General features: G+C 40.6%; 1 non-coding gene across 1 annotated transcript; it reads right to left on the bottom strand.

Annotated features, from left to right (window-relative positions):
- Positions 1–557: 557 nt before the first annotated feature.
- LOC141985603 (U2 spliceosomal RNA) lies at positions 558–751 on the bottom strand. The gene has a single exon (XR_012638966.1). It is a non-coding gene; the product is annotated as a U2 spliceosomal RNA (small nuclear RNA).
- Positions 752–21,172: the final 20,421 nt, after the last annotated feature.

The following is a 21,172-nucleotide window of genomic DNA, read 5'->3' as shown; positions in this document are numbered from 1 at the left end:
AAATCCCCTCTTAAGAAAACAAAGTAAAAAACCTTTCTGCTAAATATCTCTTCTCCCAGTGCAGCCTGGGTTGGGAGGTGCAGGGGAATGAATAGGATGAGGAGTGGGGGGCATGGAGGCAGAGCAGAGTGGGACAGGCTGGGTGAGTGCAATCCAGAGTGGGAGGAACTGGCAATATCTAGCGTTTTGAGTGCAGATGCAGCACCATAGAGAGTAGTCCAAGAAGGAAGGACTGGTGACTTGCCTTCCTCTTATGAAAGAATGAAGCAGGTCTGAGATTAGAGCAAACTCACAAGCTGCTTTCTCAGGCCTCTTCAGGTGTTGAAAAAAGAGTTTGCTTCAGAGTGTGTGAGCAGCCTCAGTCCCCCCAACCCCGGAAGCTGGTCTGTGACTCTGTATAGGAGACAGAGAGGCAAAGAAGCTTATCAGCACGATCCTTTGGATTTGAAGAGCAGAAGCAGCAAATGGGCCCAAAACCCAGAACTTAGGTTATGCACCAGCCACGACTGATGATACTTAACTGCCTCTGTTAAAGGCTTTGTTTTTTTTTTTTTTTTTTTTTTTTTACCATTCCCGGAGACATTGCAATACCAGGTCAATGCATGGGGTGGACAGAACAAGCTCCCATTCCATCCCCCTGTTTCAAAAATCAATTTAATATACAGTCCTCAAATAAAGGGCCTATCAGATATTAAACTGATAAGAACAGGTACTACACTTTGATCTTAGGTCCGAGGAGCCGAGAAGCGATAAAGGCTTTGGGTTCTACAGATTAAAAGCACTAAATAAGAGAGAGGGATCCTTATTATTACATGGAGAGTGCAGTAGTGTGGCAGGGTGCCTCCTTTTGACTTACCCTTTTGACAGGTGTCGGAACCCTGTGGAGAGATGTTGACTGTTAACTGCTGAGTTATTGTGACTGGTGGGGCTTGTTAGTGGCTCCCTGGGAGTGAGTGAGTAGTGAGTGATTCTTTAAGGAGAGGGAACTAGAGTCTAGGACAAAGAGGTTGCCCCAGGGCAACCCTATGACCAAGCAAGAAAGGGAGAAAACTTAGCCTGTGGTTTACAGTGTGGTTGGTATTTGATTTATCAGCAAAGCTAATCCGCCTGCCCCCTGGAAGTGTATGTTGCTTCTGCTCACACTACCTGTCTACACCATTATACACTTAGCTTGGCAGCTCTGAAAATTTCTCATCTACACTTCTCTTTACTGATGGGACACGTCCTTTTTTTCTGAACAAAAATTTACCCACAACCTAACAGTACAAAGAATGACATAAAGGGAGAGAGAACACACAGCCAATAGTCAAGAAGTATCCCTTCGCTTTGATTCACATGGAAATTAAATAAGCTTAGTCGTTGTTAGTGTTGATCTCATTTTGAGTTGTGTTAGCAGCTATATCTTCCTGGCCTTGAATTTTACTTCAGCTCCATTGTTATCGTGACAGCAAATATCCTGGGTTGAGCTTTGAGGCAAGGTAGTGGTTTATTCAAGTCTTAGTGTAGTGAATGGAAAGAATCCCATAGGCTTTAATGGGAGATGGATGAGTCCTGTGAGCTCTGATTTCTTTATGACAGCACACACATAATTTCCTGCTTTGAAGACTACTAGTTTTTCTATAGGTGCTTTAACAGACTTGTAAAAGTTTCTAACCTAGCTTGGTATAATCTCTATAATCATATTGAAGAGACCATTAAACGGTCAGCCTGCCAATGGATTGTGAAGCTTCTTTTTTCAGTTTGTTCTGGCCTTGGATTTCTTAGGCTGTGGATTTCCCATATCTCCGGGCATTTAGATACTGACTTTATATAAGTTACCTGTTACAGTCTGGAAGTAAACACTGCAGGAGTCTGGAGCCCCGTGGGAATAGGTCAACTGTCTTTAGAATCATAGAATATCAGGGTTGGAAGGGACCTCAGGAGGTCATCTAGTCCAACCCCCGTCTTAAAGCAGGACCAATCCCCAACTAAATCATCCCAGCCAGGGCTTTGTCAAGCCTGACCTTAAAAACTTCTAAGAAAGGCTTTATCTTCCCCAGTTGGATATGAAGGACAAACTTTGTTCTGCCGAACCCCATTCATCTCCATTAGTTTCAAAGGGACTCAGCAAGGGTAAGAGTCAGGGCAGACTTTGATGCAGCAAGCCATACTTCGTGCAGTTGGGGTGCAAACTAGTAGACTAATGAAAGTTAAATTAAAACACATGGATGGACTTAGTGGTGCTTTTTCCATTATCATTATTGATTTTTTTAAAGAACATTACTACATGAAAGGCATAAATTATTAATACAGCAAATAAACCACATACAATGCAAAAGTCAGTCAAGAGAAAACAATTAGTGATTGTGGTTCCTTTTAAATTTTGCTCATTCCAACTAGCGACATTTTTACATGACAGAAATGGGACGAAAATAATGCATTTTGGGGGTGGAGGGGAGATAGTATGTGTCGGAACGGGAGCTAGAGCTATTTTTAATGGCACTGTAACATGTCCACCAACTGACATTTAACTAAGGGATATAAGAATTTATAGATGTAAAGTAGGAAAAGATCTTGGTCTTGTTTTCTGAGAGTGCACTTTGCTGAGGTTTGCCTTCTGTAGTGGAGAAGAGTGGGTAAAGTGAGGAATATTTAATTTTCTGGACCATTTTTTCAGTAGAGGCTCTAGTGATATGTAGGAAACAAGCATGGAACCATAGAATTCGCCTCTGCTTGTATTACCTTTACACCTGGCTGTCATGATTAGTTTATATTCAACTTAATCAACCCCTATTCAACTCTAATGTGTTGGTAGGGATAAAAAAAAAGAAAAAAAAAGATGTTTCCCTTCAGGACGCTTGATGTTGCCGTGTGTGTCTTCTCTCTAGCCGAGGGAAAGGGACCAGATTGGGGAGAGTTGCTAGTGGATCAAATTTTTCCTTCTGTTTCCTTATTGATGGGACTAGACCACTGATAATTAAGTTGCTGGGTTGGCTGGGAGAAAATAGTAATTCTGGAATGCACTTGGATACCAAGGTGACAGGTGCGGTATAAAAACTAAATACAATAGACTAGACCATGATAAACAGGATTAACAGTGAATGACTTTCCCAAATAATGTCACAGGCTATTCACAATCAGAAAAGGTAATAAGAGTCAACAAATAAGATATTTGTTATGAATCGCTTAACCAGCTCCAGCTTTTGGGATATTCTTACCTATTTTAGCAGCATCTAGTTAGGGTTCTAATGATAAAAGATGAAGCAAGGCAATGCCCAATCCCAAATTTAATGTAGCCACCTGGGTTTAATCATCAGAATGGGGGCAGGGGGAATCAGGCAAATTCACACAAGACATCAAAACATTGGATATTTTAAAAAATAGTTTCACCATCATTGCAAACACTTTTCTAGTTACAAAAGGTGCATGTTTGTGGGGTTTAGATGTCGGTTGTAACGATTAGAATTGGGAGCACTGGCTGTTGGGAGTCGGAAAGGACAGGAAACAGGAAGGAGGGGGGGTGAGTTTAAGAGGCTGAGGAAGAGCTCCTGAGGGTGCAGCAGCAGCTTGGAAAAGAGGTTTCCACTTTAAAAAATAAAGTCCTGTTGAAGTTTGTTAGTACCGTGCCTGGCTACTAAAACAATGTTCCTATGGTGCTTTGTGTATAATCATCTAAGGTGATCAATTGGAATGACAAATACAAAATTACACAAATTCTAATACAACAGAATCTGTTAGACATGAAATGCGACGGTAATAATAGATTTTGCTTATTATCCTTTAATGCACAACATTACTCCCTTTATGTACTTAATAGTCATTGGTATCAATAGTGCAAATTCCCCATGCGTCAATGAGAGAATAGTTACATCTTTTTTTACTGTTTTCAATTAATTCAGTTCTCATGAAAGGGCTTAGACAGCCCTGAAGGTTGAAGTCCTCTGTTTATCCACATAGGTGCAAAAAAGGAAGAAGCAGTGTTATGCTAAAACCCTGACTTGAAGACATGAATGCTTAAGGATAAGAGGATAATTGTAGGTTTCAGAGTAGCAGCCGTGTTAGTCTGTATTCGCAAAAAGAAAAGGAAAGAGGATAATTGTAATGATTTTTTGTGATTGGCTAATCATTCAACACAGGCCACTCAATAGTCTGCAGATGGTCACTGTCAACCTGACCTAATCTGACCTGACCTAGTGACAGAAATAAAAGACTATTTCTAAGTCCCAGTCGCCAAACCACCCAGGCCTCAGCATTTGAGTAGAGCACTGATTGCATTTTAGCAATATGGAGTTATGGTAGATACAGTAGATAGGTAGAAACTCTGGTGTCACACTGCTTTTATTTATACCAGTGTTGATATGGAGCAACCCCACTTCCTTTGGGTTAAATGAGATGTAAATGAGAGCAGAGTTGGGCTAAAAAATTAGACAGGATTAGATTTGCTTTTATAAATTAATATACTAGTGAAAAGAAAGAACAAAATCAGTTTAGATGTATGGCGTTTCATTCTTTGTTTTATCATATGACACCCAAAATTATGCTGGGCACTTCACACACATGTAGAATGAGTCCCAAAAGGCTTAAAATTGCAAACAGACTACTTATAGAAAAAAGGAATAAGAAAGTGGTACAACACAATCCAAATTCCAGGGCCATAACCAGGGCGGTGCAAGTGGGGCAGCTGCCGAGAGAGCAAAGCCACTGGGGCAGAAAAAATGGGGCAGAAACTGAGGTGACAGGTAAAGCCCAGCATGAAGGAGCTCAGGGAGGTTCTACCCCCGACTCACCCTAGTGGGCCCCCCAGCCCCCCCTACACTAACCTCTCAGCATTTGTAGGGCAGGAACCACAGGATTCAGGATTATGGGGACCTGGTGGCTCTAACACATTGTGTAGTAGGCTCAGAAGAATGGTAGCTGCTCTTCCTGTCCATGGGCTGAATCAGCTGTTGCAGACAGGCTGCTCTTCACCAAGATGATGGGGTTGAAGGGGATTTCCTCATCTTCAGAGAGCCACCAGAAGTTGGGCTCTACGTGAGTGAAGTACATTTCACTCACTGCTGACTGTGTGATGACTGAGTTTTTTGGTAGCAACAAGATATGTGTATAAGATACATTTCAAAGTAAAACATATTTAAAAATGTTACCAGAACTTGTTTTTAAACATAGTGCAAAGAGTCAGAAGCAGCAAAACAGTTTGCAAGAGTGCAGAAGAATACAGTGGCCAACATAACTGAGTGCCTAAAATTAGTCTTGCTAATTTAGATTCCTAAACAAAAGTGTCCTGATTTTTAGAACAGAGTATCTACACTCTCACTGCATTCACTCCAAGTTGCAGGTGCCTCTGAAAATCAGGATATTTTTGTTTGAGAGTCTAAATAGAGATTTAGGTTCCTAACTTAAGCACTCACATTTGAAAATTCTCACCCAGTACACACACATGAATGATAAGTTTATCCGAATTTAAAAAAGTAAAACACAGAGTGTGCTTTTGAAGTTGCTCTGCTTGCTTTTGGTGCGTTTGACTAATCATTCTGTCACAGGGATACGGGATCTCTAAGAGGCAATGAGCCTGTCCACCAATGACAAGTTTAACTTGCCTCCCCAGGTGGGGAAATAACTTGTCACATGACAGGAAAGGTTATGTTACTGACTGAGATCAGATCTAGGGATATAAAGGAGAGGTCTGAAGGAGAGTGAGGAGTTACAGCCGCCAGGGTGAGCTATGGGACAGGGAGGCCAGGACAATGATACTGAATAAATTAGATCCTGGGAGAAGGGGAATGTTATGGTAAATACCTCGACTATGACTGAACTACTCTGGGGGAACTCAGAGGGATTGAGGCCCGACAGCACAGAGCAACCCGTGGACACAAAGGGGGCATATGGGACGTGACTGAGCCTGTTATACATTCTTACCTTTTGGTTGATTTTACTGCTTTTAGGGTATACAGCCCCAGGCACACTGCACACTCTCGAGAATATATGTACAATATGTTTACAGCTTTGAGATTATGATGGAGGAGTGGAGAAATTGCTCACTAATATTTGTACTTTAATCAAAAGTTTTGCATGTCTAGGTAAAGAGTAAGTATATTTCTATCTGAAATGTATGTATTAAGTTTCAATACTTCTCTACCAAGATTGATAAATGTTTGAGTATATTCATCCATGTTGTTACTTAATTGACATGTCAGTGTCAATTTGAATGAATGAATTTGACCCCTTCATATTTTGTATTTAAATATTTAAATTCCAAACACAGCTTTCTGAAAGAAAGACTAAAACTTTGAACAGCAAAATCTTCACTGAAAATTCTTCTAAGCTTAAAAATCCACTACACGTCACAATCTAAGCTTTAAAAAACTTTGGGATTTTCTTTGACTCACTACAAAAGTTTAAGTATAAGCTACTCTTCAAAACTTGTAGTTCTTTAGTCTTCTTAAAAAGAAGAGTTCAACTATTTTTCAGCTTAATGACTGAAAAATTTTATTTGTTAGTTTCCTGAAAATCCCACCTTATCCATGGTATAAAAACTAAAGAGTTCATGGGATTTTGAAGATTTCTAACACAGAAAAAAAAATCTTTCATGCTCTTGTGCAATTTATAAGCTCTAGCAAAAAAAAAATACATCATAAGATTCATTTCTAATTCTAACCTTGTTACAAACTGCAGTAAAAATCTTCCTTCAAGGGGTTGATTAGATTCAGCACTCCACATAAGTCTGGTAAAACTCTTCATTTTCCCAGGCTCATCATCTCATTTAGCTGGTAGAAAAAAAAAGGATCAAATATCCCTTGCTATACTTCTGCTCTTGTTGTTTATCTTATTAATCAGAAGCTTATCATATGGAAATGATCATTCAGCAATTCAAGACTTGTTCTTCTATTTTAATTTTTATTATTGTACAATTTCAGTGTAGTTCTCTTTCTGCATTTCTTTAACCCATCTGGCACTAAAAGAAAAAAATCAGTTTTCAGATCATAGAATCATAGAATTATAGAATATCAGGGTTGGAAAGGACCTCAGGAGGTCATCTAGTCTAACCCCCTGCTCAAAGCAGGACCAATCCCCAACTAAATCATCCCAGCCAGGGCTTGTCAAGCCTGATCTTGAAAACCTCAAAGGAAGGAGATTCCACCACCTCCCTAGGTAACAAATTCAAGTGCTTCACCACCCTCCTTGTGAAAAAGGTTTTCCTAATATCCAACCTAAACCTCCCCCACTGCAACTTGAGACCATTACTCCTCATTCTGTCACCTGCTACCACTGAGAACAATCTAGATCCATCCTCTTTGGAACCCCCTTTCAGGTAATTGAAAGCAGCTATCAAATTCCCCCTCATTCTTCTTTTCCACAGACTAAACAATCCCAGTTCCCTCAGCCTCTCCTCATAAGTCATGTGTTCCAGTCCCCTAATCATTTTTGTTGCCCTCCGATGGATGCTTTGCAATTTTTTCACATCCTTCTTGTAGTGTGGGGCCCAAAAATGGACACAGTACTCCAGATGAGGCCTCACCAATCACGTCTCTCCATCTGCTGGCAATGCCCCTACTTATACATCCCAAAACGCCATTGGCCTTCTTGGCAACAAGGGCACACTGTTGACTCATATCCAGCTTCTCGCCCACTGTAACCCCTAGGTTCTTTTCTGCAGAACTGCTGCCTAGCCATTCGGTCTCGAATCTGTAGTGGTGCATGGGATTCTTCCACCCTAAGTGCAGGACTCTGCACTTGTCCTTGTTGAACCTCATCAGATTTCTTTTGGTCCAGTCCTCTAATTTGTCTAGATCCCTCTGTATCCTATTCCTACCCTCCAGCATATCTACCTCTCCTCCCAATTTAGTGTCATCTTCAAACTTACTGAGGGTGCAATCCATGCCATCCTCCAGATCATTAATGAAGATATTGAACAAAACCAGCCCCAGGATCGACCCTTGGGGCACTCCGCTTGATATCGGCTGCCAACTGGACATGGAGCCATCGATCACTACCCGTTGAGCCCGACAATCTAGCCAGCTTTCTATCCACCTTATAGTCCATTCATCCATCCCATACTTCTTTAACTTGCTAGCAAGAATACTGTGGGAGACCGTTTCAAAAGCTTTGCTAAAGTCAAGGAATAACACATCCACTGCTTTCCCCTCATCCACAGAGCCAGTTATCTCATCATAGAAGGCAATTAGATTAGTCAGGCATGCCTTGCCCATGTTGGCTGTTCCTGATTAATTTCCTCTCCTCTAAGTGCTTCAGAACTGATTCCTTGAGGACCTGCTCCATGATTTTTCCAGGGACTGAGGAAAGGCTGACTGGCTATAGTTCCCCGGATTCTCCTCCTTCTCTTTTTTAAAGGTGGGCACTACATTGGCCTTTTTCTAGTCCTCTGGGACCTCACCCGATCGCCATGAGTTTTCAAAGATAATGGCCAATGGCTCTGCAATCACATCCGCCAACTCCTTTAGCACTCTCGGATGCAGCGCATCCGGCCCCATGGACTCGTGCTCATCCAGCTTTTCTAAATAGTCCAGAACCACTTCTTTCTTCACAGAGGGCTGGTCACCTCCTCCCCGTGCTGTACTGCCCAGTGCAGTAGTCTGGGAGCTGACCTTGTTCGTGAAGACAGAGGCAAAAAAAAGCATTGAGTACATTCTCTTTTTCCACATCCTCTGTCATTAGGTTGCCTCCCTCATTCAGTAAGGGGCCCACACTTTCCTTGACTTTCTTCTTGTTGCTAACATACCTGAAGAAACCCTTCTTGTTACTCTTAACATCTCTCACTAGCTGCAACTCCAAGTGTGATTTGGCCTTCCTGATTTCACTCCTGCATGCCTGAGTAATATTTTTATACTCCTCCCTGGTCATTTGTCCAATCTTCCCCTTCTTGTAAGCTTCTTTTTTGTGTTTAAGATCAGGAAGGATTTCACTGTTAAGCCAAGCTGGTCGCCTGCCATATTTACTCTTCTTTCTACATATCGGGATGGTTTGTCCCTGTAACCTCAATAAGGATTCTTTAAAATACAGCCAGCTCTCCTGGACTCCTTTCCCCCTCATGTTATTCTCCCAGAGGATCCTGCCCATCAGTTCCCTGAGGGAGTCAAAGTTTGCTTTTCTGAAGTCCAGGGTCCATATTCTGCTGCTCTCCTTTCTTCCTTGTGTCAGGGTCCTGAACTCAACCATGAGTGTCCCAAAGGCTTGCCATAGTTCCTGCCAGGAAATTAGTTCCTGCATTGGTGAGGATGTCAGAGGGCCAACCTACCCTGGCAAAAATGTCTGCTAGTGCCTGGCACACTCTTTTAGCCCTGGTGTTGCTTAGAGCTACTGCTTCCGGCCATTGGGTGGCAAAATCCATGAAAGTCAGGATGTACTGCTGTCCTCTGGGTGTCTTTTTCAGAAAAGGACCCAGAATATCCACAGCTACTTGCTGAAAGGGAACCTCAATGATGGGGAGTGTCTGGAGAGGGGTTTTGACCTGGTTTTGGGGTTTTCCCACTCTTTGGCACACCTCACAAGACCAGACATAGGTAGAAACATCCTTGTCCATTCCCTCCCAGTGGAAGGACTTCCCCTAACTGTCTTTGGTCCTGTTCACCCCAGCATGGCCACTAGGATGATCGTGGCCTAAACTCAAGAGCTTTACCTGGTACTTAGTTGGAACTACCAACTGTCTTTGAGGATGCCAGTCCTCCTGGTGCCCACCAGAAAGAGTTTCCTTGTATAAAAGTCCTCTTTCTAAAACAAACCAGGATCGATTAGAAGAGCTGAGAGGCGGTGGGTTGCTCCATGCCGCCATGCAAGCTCTCTGGAAGCTTTCATCTGCTTCCTGTTCGGTCTGGAACTGTTCCCTTGATGCTAGAGACAGCAATTCCTCATTGGATTGTGGGCTTGGTCCTCTGGAAGCGATGTAGGGGATGGGGCTGTTTCCGCTGACTGTGAACCACTCTCCGCTGGTGCACTGTGTTGTGGTTCAGGCTCCAGCTGAGCCTCTTGTGTAGGGTCATCTGCTGTTGCCAGTGCAGGCTCGGTGGTGCCCTCTGTTGTTGGAGTTGTAGACAGGTTTGCAAGCGCTGGATTCAGTGCTGGCAATGGTTCTGGTATGGGTTGCTCTGCCAGTTCCAGTCCTGGGCCTGGCTCTGGCTGGGTCTCTGTGACTGGATCGAATACTGCTGTTGCAGACATTGGCATGGGGTCCGGTTCCACCACCTCAGTCTGGGTCTCTGGTAACACAGACGGGGCCCTTGTAGAAGGCTCAGGGACAGAGCTAGGTGTGAAGGCTTGCTTAGCCTGTCTGCGGGTGACCATTCCCACCCTCTTTGCTAGCTTCACATGGTTGGCCAAGTCTTCCCCCAGCAGCATGGGGATGGAATAATCATCATAGACTTCAAAATTCCACATTCCTGACCAGCCCTTGTACTGGACAGGCAACTTGGCTGTAGGCAAGTCAAAAGAGTTTGACCTGAAGGGTTGAATCGTCACTTGGACCTCTGGGTTGATTAAGCTGGGGTCCACTAAGGATTGGTGAATACCCAACACTTGTGCTGCAGTGTCCCTCCAAGCGATAACCTTCTTCCCGCCCACACTCACAGTTTCCGTCTGCTCTGAGGGTATCTGGGAGGCATCTGGGCCTGAGGACCTTTGGTGTGACCCCGGTGCAATGAACTGTAATCTATTGGGATTCTGGGGGCAGTTGGCCTTTACGTGCCCCAGCTCGTTACATTTAAAATATCGCCCAGCTGACTGGTCACTGGGGCGGGGTGGGTTGCTGGAGAATGGTGTGGTGGGACGATAAGGTGTCTGGGTTTTTTCTTGGGGTGTAGTTGGGACCTTGGGCTGCCCCCGGTGGTAGGGTGTGGTGTCAGTGTCCCTTCTGGTATCCGCCCAAACTGCGACCACGGTTGTTCCTCTCTGCTACCTCCACCCATTTTGTTCTGATTTTCCCCACCACTTTGACGGTCTGGGACTGCTCGTATTGATCAGCATAAGAAGCAAGACTTTCTGTTGAGTCCATTTTCTTATCCCATAAACAGTGTTTTATCTCATCATTGGTCATGGTCAGGAACTGCTCCTGGACAACCAAATCACACATTCCTTCAAAGCTAGTTACATCCCTGCCTTTGACCCATTTATCTAACAGATCCTTCATCTGGTTTACATAAGCCACATTACTTAGTCCAGCCCCACTCTTAAGAGCTCTAAATTTTACTCTGTAAGTTTCAGGTGTAATTTGAAATTGTTTCAAAACCAAATCCTTAAATTTACCATAGTTAGAAGCATCCTCAATAGGCATCTTGTTGAATATGTCCAGAGCCCTTCCAGTCAATTTTGCTACCACTGTGATCGTTTTGTGATCATCAGGAATTGCATGGAGGGTGCACAGTCTCTCAAAGGTGAGGAAATATTCATCAAAATCACTGGATTCATCATACTGTGGACATAGTCGCTCCCATTTGTGGATTTTTAGGGAAGTGAAGTCAGCAGCTAAAGGGTTTTGTTTCTTCAACTCCATAACAGCCAGGTCATGCTTCCTCTTCCTTCTCCTCCTGAGCATGCTTCTGGGCCTCCCACTGGGCCTCCATAGCTCTCTCATGGGCAGCCTCTTCTGCCTCCCTAGCAGCTTTTTCTCTGGCCACTTGTGCATCAATCTCCACCTGTCTGAGTTCCAGCTGTCTTTCATGTTCCTTCTGTCTTTCCTCTGCTTCAGATCTGGCTAATGCCAGTTTTTTTTCTGGACGTCCCTTTCCGTCATCCTAGCCTTTCTGCACTTAGCCTAGCTTAAGCCGAGAGCTAGAAAAACAAACAAACAAACAAACAAAAAAAACACCACAGCTTATGAATTCCCTTGCAGGATTTAACTACTCTGCCCTAAGGCAGAGAAAAAAAACTCCAGCTGCTCTCAGCTAAAAGAAAAAAAATGTCCTTTTTAAAAAAACTCACAATCTCCCTGCTTTCCAAGCAGCCAAAAGAAAAAAAAAGTCCTTTTAATATCCTGAGGTTTGTGTTTCTGGTTCAAAATGATCCCACTACTACCACCATGTCAGGGTTCCCTCCCCACACTGAACTCTAGGGTACAGATGTGGGGACCTGCATGAAAGACCCCCTAAACTTATTTCTACCAGCTTAGATTAAAAACTTCCCCAAGGCACAAATCCTTACTTGTCCTTGTCCTTCTGCCACCACCAAGTGAGTTAGACAAAGATTCAGGAAAAGGACCACTTGGAGTTCCTGTTCCCTAAAATATCCCCCCAAGCACCTTCACCCCCTTTCCTGGGGAGGCTTGTGAATAATATACCAACCAAATAGGTAAACCAGATTCTTAAAAAACAGAACTTTATTATAAAGGGGAAAAAAATTAAAAGAAGCACCAGGATGGAAAATCAGGATGGAAGGTAACTTCACAGGGTTATCAGATACAAAACACAGAGGATTCTAGGCAAAACTTTAAAGTTACAAAAAAAAAAAAACCCAAAACCAGGGATAAACCTCCCTCTTAGCACAGGGAAAATTCACAAGCTAAAAACAAAAGATAATCTAACGTGCTCTTGCCTTATTTACTTACTCTTTTTAAAATATTGAGACTCATTTTAGGATGGTTTTAGGAGAAGGAGTTTTCTGACCTGATGCTTCTCTGCTTCCCCAGAGAACACACAACCAAAGAGCACAAACAAAGCCTCCCCCACTGCCATGATTTGAAAGTATCTTCTTTCCCCATTGGTCCTTTTGGTCAGGGGCCAACCAGGTTATTTGAGCTTCTTAACCCCTTACAGGTAAGGAGGAATTCTAGGCTACCCTTAGCTGTATGGTTATGACAATAGATTATCTTTCTGTTTATCATAATCAGCACAGATAAAATTAGGTCACATTTTTAATACATGGGTGCCCAAAGTTATGCTCTTAAATCTATGTTTAGGCTCCTAATCAAGTGCTGATTTTAAGAAGTGCTTAGCACTCAGTAGCTCCTATTCCATAGCTTCAATGGGAGCTGATGAGTACTAAGCACTTCTGAAAATCAGGGAAGCTTAAAAGAGCCTAACTTTAACTAATTGTTTGAAAATTTTGGCCCTTGTTAGTTTAGCTCTTTTTTCTATTCAGGAATCATATTTGAACATCCTTTACTTTTTATGAATACATTTACTGTTTACAATCATTCAATTTGTGACCAAATTTCAGCCTGTAGTTTGTTCACAAAGTGTTTGCTTCTTGCGTTCTTCACTGTTTGTTGATCATTTGAGTGAGTTATGTCATAGTTATCCCTACTGTTGTATCTCCAGGGCATTGTTGCTTCCTGATCAGATAACTCAGCCACTGATCCAGCAAAGTACTTAAGCATGTGCTGAGATTTAAGCATTTGGATAGTTCCATTTAAATTTATAGGGATGCTCCTGAGCTTAACGTTTAGCACCGGCTTAAATACTTTGTTGTTTTTGTAACTTGAATTTTTACACACAATTTTGAAAAATAGCAAATAATAATTACTTATAAACTAAAGTACGAGGGACAACAAATGCATTGGAAATACAGAATCAGGGAGAAAAAATACCATATTGAGTATTATTTGACTAATCAAATAAATCATGACTAATAAATCCTAAGCAAAGTGAACATGTTCTGAAAAACCCATAGGCGAAATAGTTCAAACTGTTGACCAGTTATGAACAGTGAATATAATAACTTAAGCGGAGTTGCACCATTAATACCAGCATAGAATTTGGCCCTTTAATTTACATAAGGCTAGCAATATATTAAAATAATATGAATTTTGAAAAAAACCTACACATTTTCCAGGGACACACTTTCAAATGTGGCCACTAAATGTGTGCAAATAAAATGTATACATAAATGTTTGTGCATGCAGTTTTGGGCAATCTCTTACTTGCTCATTCCAGGGTTGGTGAGCTCACATTTCATTTGCATATGTAAATTAATTACACCTTTAACCACCATCTCTGCATTTGCTAATCGGTAGTTTTCTGAGTGTAACAACTTGACTTCCCCAAAGTTGAACATCACAAAATTGGTCTGGAAATTCTGAACGGACAAATGCATGTTGAGGCTACTTTAAACATTTGCCCTTAAACTTATTTTGCTCTTTCTTCTGCACTTTTTCTGTGTTTCCAAAAAGTTACATTATGACATAAGCAACTGTCTTCTACTCTCTAAAATGTTTGACTTATGATATCTGCAGATATATACCTTGTTTGTTCTTCCTATTTATCAGTAAAATTAGGTATTAACTGTTTCAGTTCTCCCTCACTAGAGCATTCCCATATGCAAGGGGAATCCTTATTTGGCCTCTTAAGCTTACTTTACATCTCCATTGCACTACTGGAGTTCTTTTGGAACTCTTACTTTAATATTATGTGTTACGTAAATGGTTCAAATTCAGCGGAGAAGCAGACTAGTGAGCACCACATTGCTGTGGCTCAGTTTCCAACTTTCTGAGTAGGTTTTACCTACTCGCTTTTTCCTTTCATTCCTGTATCACGTGTCTTTCAGCAAAAGCAGCAATCCTAATTGGTGGTGTTGTCCATAGTTAGACTGGCATGTGTTCGGGTGGAGTGGGGGAGAGGAAGTAGGTGGAAAACCTTATGCCTTGAGAAAATTGCAGTGCAATGAAAAATTGCCTTTTCTGTATTATATATGAGCTAACTTGAGGGTTTAGTATGGCATGAACTGAACTGAAATTGCAAGTCCCAATAAAAACATTATTTCAGATAAATCTGGATAGGTTAATCTTTAGCTACATAACTAATTCTGCTGCTTTTCATGTACAGTACCTAATTCAAGTTAGTTCACATTATTTAATTAAAATATTATTTGATATCATTTAAGGGCTTACAAATCATGATCATTTAACAATAGTCTGTGGTAAGATTTTTTTAATCAAGTCTTTATTTAACACGTCCATGTTACTCTAATATATAAGCCATTTTATTTTAATAAATTTACTTCTATACAAATTTCACCCTTAGGGTAATATTTTACCACTTCTTGTGGGTTTCCCTTATTCATTTACTGTGTGCCTTTAAAGAAAACAAATCAGGTGATCTGATGTTTCAAATTGGTTGTAGATGTTAAAAAAATGCAGTCTACATATGGCCACTTGCAGATAGAACTATAAAATTACTAATGGGATTATAATAAATTCTTCCTGCAGTTATATGCAAACATTAACCAAAGGGACAGTATGTTTTCATTAGCTTTACACATAGTTATAAGTATAGAGTTGTATTTATTACAACTATTAGCACAAGGCACTAGTGCTTGTCAACACACTTGTCAAGAACAGACCATATAATTTTTGCCTGCCAGATCAGATACCATGGCAACACCTGGTTAGGAGAAGTTGAAGAAATAGTTGTAGTTTTCCGTTTGTTAGAGCCATTGGACTATGACAGATATGTATTAACTGGAAGCATATATGACAGCTCACAGCAGATTTTCTGTAAGGGGGGAAAACATCTGCATGCATCAAGACTAAGGACTGCAGAAAGAGATGAATCAAATGCTATGAAGTGTGACTTCAAATATGGTGTCACTCTTGTGAACCCATCATTTACCAGATGTGTGGAAAAAATGTGAGATTTTGTTAATATATAAATATTGTCAATAAGTACTTTAGAGAGATGGGGGGGGCATTGCCTGACAAGTTAAAAGGGAGGGGGGAATTATAAATTCTAACGTGCCTGTAAAAACTTTGACAGCTCTAGTCAAGAGCAATCATCTTGCTTTTCTGTTGCAAGATTCATAGCATCATGAAAGGTTCCTTGGATACAGATAGCAAATCAGTTTCCTGAAAGAGGAAGTACACAAAACGAGGAGGTATTTTAGCTGAGCTAATATAGGAGTATGTTTGTCAAGTCTATACACACATGCACGCTGACGTCGTAACAAGTATTTACATGTTTATAATACACTGCTTTGTTTGTATACAGAAAGCAAAGTATAATTTACTGGAAAAAATGTAAGGATGCTTACAACAGGCTTTACTTCAGTAAATATGTAAATTATCAGTGTTTTATTGCATTTTATTGCATTATTGAAATGACAGTATTCAGGACTTGGATATCATTGACAACAGGCTGATATTTTCAAGTCCAAAAATATTTATATTTACCTGCTTGCTTTCAGCTCTTGTTGCAAACTGTTTAAGCTACCCCTTTAAGTGACAAGGCAAGTCACTTAAGCCTTGTCTACACTTAAAAGTTAGGTAGACATAACTGCAGCACTTAGGTGTCAGTGCCATAGCTACTCTGCTCAAACTCCTTGTGTTGATGCAGCTCGGTTGACTAAAGAATGCTTTCATCAACCTAGCTACTGCCCTGGAGGAAGTGGATTACTTACAATGATGGAAAAAACCCTTCTGTTGCAGTAGGAAGCGTTTACGCTACAGTGGCATAGCTATGAACTGTAGCTGTGCTGCTGTAGTGCCTGTAGTGCAGATGTGGCTTCATTAACTCTGTGCCTCAGTTCCCCATATGTAAAATGAGGATAATACTTCCCTACCTCATAGGGGTCGTTGGCTATCCCTCGATACCAAGGATGATTGTCGCTGGAGGGAAAAGTCATTGATGAGACTTAAGATGGCTGAGGATTCCAATTCGTGCTTTATAGGTTTTTCCACATATGTGAGAGGTGGTTGCTTGGAAAGAGCACAACTATTGGCCAGGACGCTGTACCCTTTCCTTCCTCCTCTGGTTTCTCAGCCTCTTAAGCAAGGTGATTCTTTTCAAAAGACCTCACAGGGGTATTGTGAGGCTAAATACACTGGAGATTATCAGGTGCTCAGATATATAGCTCCCATCACCATAGTAAGTACCACAGATAAAATCAGGCAGATGAATTGCAATGTCCCTGCCTGAGCCAGGATATGGGGCTGGAACAGAGCCCTCTCACATTGCATCTCCAGCCCAAGGGCTGAAGTAGCATCCACATATCCCCAGTGCCCTCCATATACCTATGTGGCACATACATTTTCAAATGACAAAAATAGACTTTATTTTCCTTTGTCTCGGATATGTTACTTTTTGCTGTGTTTAGCTGTCTTTTCAGCTGCCTGTTGCAGTGAAATAACACTGAAACATGTTCCCTCCATGAAATGTGTGATTTAAAAAAAATACCTAATGTGAAGGTGTTAATTCAACCTCAGTAGATATCTGTGTCTAGCTTGTGGATTAACCTGTTCAGAATGGTCTGCGTGTGAAGAAGAGACTTGGGATAGAGGTGGCTGCTCCTTTCCTTGTAAAGAAGGTCTAGAGTGAAATCCTGGAGCTACTGAAGTCTTGCCATTGACTTCAATGGAGCCAGGATTTCACCCCAAGGCTGGAGGAGACTACCTCCTTCCAGCCTACTCTTCCTTAAGAGGGCAGTCAAGGAGCTTTTTGTAGAAGGGGGGTTGTGTGAAGAAAGAAAGACCTAGGGCTGCTGAGGGTCCTGAATGGCTTTATGTAAGCTTTGGAGAAACATCAGAACTTCTGGTTGTTTATTGGGTTCTGAATTCTGACCTTTCAAGGTTCATGCCTAACAAGATGTGAGCTGTAGAATACAGAGCTTTTATCATTTGGAAACAAACAACTGTTGGCAAATTAGGGGGTGTTAAATAAATATCTAACAATGCCCTCACTGAAATCTGATTGAGGCACCTATTACCTTGTGTTTGCATTTGGGATATATACACAGATAGGTTTTGTAGATCATAGTCTCCATAATTAAAATTACCATTCTAGGGCTTTATAGAGCTAAAGGATGCCAGCTTTGTGCAGCACTGTGGAATTACATTATTTTATATTCTTCCATGTTTAACACAATAAATAGTTTCAGTACATCTTGTAAAATATCGAGGTGGAGGGAAAGAGAATGAGTTCAAGTCTGTGCTTTATTCCTCCCACATATAACTTCATAAGCATCTCCCTGGAATGGGGTGCACAAAAACCATCCAGAGGTCAACAGGGAGCAAACCAACCCTCTTTTCCCAAGCAGAGAGAAGACTACGGCTGCATCTCCTCAATTAGAGCGTGATACATAGCTCACTGAAATTAACAAAAAGACTCCCACTGATTTCAGTGGACTTTGGATGCAGCCATTGGGGGAATCCAGTCTATAAGGGATGGATTGTGACCAGCTATGGCAAATTGTGCATTTCCTTATGTTATTAGAAGAAAGTATATTGAGGTCCTAGTCAGACTTTCCTTATGGAAAAGAGGAAATAATAACAGAAATAGCCCTCTTTCAATGGGTTAAAATATTGGCTGCAAGAGCCCTTCTTTGGGTGGACTTCATTTACAACCAAGACTGAAGAAAATCTTTGGGACTATTTGTAAATCTGAGTTCTGGAAACTCTTTTTATTTATTGCATTTTAAAACCCAGGTATATGATAGTTAGACTTCAGCACAATGGAGTACAGATGCCATACCAAAGCATAGCTTATCTGATCATCCATCCTCCTTTAAATTATGTGTTTCTAAATGGACATTTATCACTTTAATTTCAATATTCATAGCTCCTTTAGCATGAAATACAGCTTAATGAAATTTGTTGTTTTCCCAATGTAAGGACATAGCATCATATCATAGAATAGGGTGATATAGTACTGGCTCTAAGTTGAATTATTTAGTAAAGGATCTGAGTAATTTAAATGGAAGTCACTTTATATAAAATTGGGAGCTGATAGAATTCTAACACTTGTCCTTGAATGGAAATAATTCATTAATCTCAAGGAAAGGTCTCTCATTTGTGTTTTACTTTGTTTTCTTTTTAAAGGGCTTTACTTATTTACATAAATAATAGGAGAAACAAAATATTCAGGGTAATTTTGTTCTGGGGCACCTACAAAGAATTTATTGTTCTCTAACATCTTGATTCTGTTTTAAAAGAACACTTCAGAATCTTTGGATGGAGAGATAAGTATGCTTTGATACTAGCTGACATGAAGGGCTTAATTGTTCGAGGAGACTGGAAACTTCTTTATTTGGTTGCACAACTCAGATCTTTTGGAATGCAAAAACATTTGGTTTCCAGTGTTGTCGATTTAGCACCTGAACAAAATCCAATGGGAGTGAGAAATGTATCTATCGTATATAATTTAAAAAAACCCAACAATTAATAAAAATGATTGTCTTAGAATTTATCATATCTCAGAACTGCATATATATATTTTTAGGTAAATAATATACAGTCATTGAAACAAACCACAGAAAATATCAAAATAAAGGCCATTTTTGTAGAACCAATGAATTAACCTCCCCCATGCCCCACCTGCAGAGGCTTAAAATCCTGGTGCTCTTTTGAGACTGTGTTATAATTCAAAGAACAATGATACATTTGTGTCAATAAAGAAATGAATCAGTTTTAAAAACTTGTTCTCCTCAGTCACTCATCTGTCATCCTGCATCTCAGAGATCCAACATTTCTCCTCCCTGTAGACATCAAAAACTCTTGTCGAGGCCTTTACCATCTCTGTCCTTCATTACTGCAACTTCCTTTGCTCTGGCCCCCGGGACTCCTGCACTGCCTCCCTCCAGTCTGTTTGAAACATAGCTGGGAAGGTCATCTTCTAGCTCTTTGTGCTCACTTTCAGTCCCATCACTGCTCCTCCATTATGTGAATTTCAAACTTCTTGTCCCCACCTTTCAAGGCATAACATAACTCTGAAGTAGAACTGGAAGATAGCCAAGCCACAACAGACCTGCAACTAACTACTAATATGTTTTTGCAATATGATTAAAAACTTACTCCCTTCCAGATCTATTCCTCCACCCCACATAATCAGTTAAATCTTAGACAAGGGAGAAACAGATCCTTGCTCTTCTGGAAGAATTAGGTGGGTTTTTTTTGTTTTTTGTTTTTGTTTTGTAAATGAGATAACTGCAAGTGAAGTCTAGGAGGTCTTTATAGACCTATAAAACTACCAGTGCCATGGACCAGATGGTGTTCCAATACATTTCAATAAAAATGTATGTAAATGATTCTGGCAACCCCTGCTTAACATAAATTCTTTCTGCAATCTGGTTCCCTCCCATAATAAATTAATCTGGCCCAGATTTCACTAATACATACTTGAGATTAATAACCCACCACAAAGTTGCCTGTAGAGATGCATAGTTTGTACTAAATGATGAATGAAATATATCAGCAAAAATTAATAACAATCCCTTTGGCTTGTAAGATATATATCTCAAACAGTTTAAGAAGAATGTTCTATATACTTTTGGTACAGTTGGTACAATTTTCCCTCACTGGATCTAATCCCCAAACCTGTTTCCTGGCAACCTCTATGCTCAGTGGCAAAAAATGTATTGAGACAAAACAGAAATGTTTCAGATTAGTGGCTAGGAATTTATTCTACCTGAAACCTCCCATTCAAGAGATCTCTTGGCCAAAACAGAGCTACTTCATTTTATTTTACACATATTACATATATCAGCCATTCTAGAAAAGTCATTCCATTGACTGCATTGGAATTACATCTGCTTATTTTCCAGTCACAATTTTGTTTAAGGAGTAAGGTCTTCTGTTTGTGATAAAGACAGAATGATTCTTTGAACTCTCAACTAAAATGCAAATATTTTATGAATCCACATATCATTTGTAACATAGTTAATTAATCATTAAGAATGGAGCTTAAAATAATTTCCATATATATATAGAAATAAATGTACACACTTCTAAGAAAAACAAAATAATCAGCAGAATTTACTCCTACTGTTACTGCACTGAAGTGAGAGGTTTTGCCAAGGATGAATTTGGATCATTCTGTCCAACAATTCTAATGTTCTAATTACTTAGGGAGCACTTTTGCTGTCTATGTGGGACTAATATCACTTATTCCCTCTGGATATCAATGGATTTATATAAAATAATCCCTCTAAAGTGTTGCTAGGATCTCTGATGTAACATGATCAATTCTTCCCATGCTGGAACACATCACAAAGGCTGTTCATTAGAATATTTTAGTGCCAATAATTACATGACATACAAACCTGGTATTCAGAAGCCACTCTGTGTAAAATAATCAGAGTACATGCTGAAGGCAACCCTTCATGATTTTCAAGTGAATTAGCTCCTCTGTTGGCTTTGTTTAATTTTCTTGCAGATCCTACCAAGCAGTGTTGCATCTTTATGAACTACTGTACTGTGACTGGCAACATCCTTAACCAGGCCTGACACTTAGATGGGAGTTAATCTTCTTTTGTGAGATTCTGG

The sequence above is a fragment of the Natator depressus genome, chromosome 3 (assembly GCF_965152275.1).
Source record: "Natator depressus isolate rNatDep1 chromosome 3, rNatDep2.hap1, whole genome shotgun sequence".
NCBI lineage: Eukaryota > Metazoa > Chordata > Testudines > Cheloniidae > Natator > Natator depressus.
This window is presented reverse-complemented; position numbering and strand designations above follow the sequence as displayed.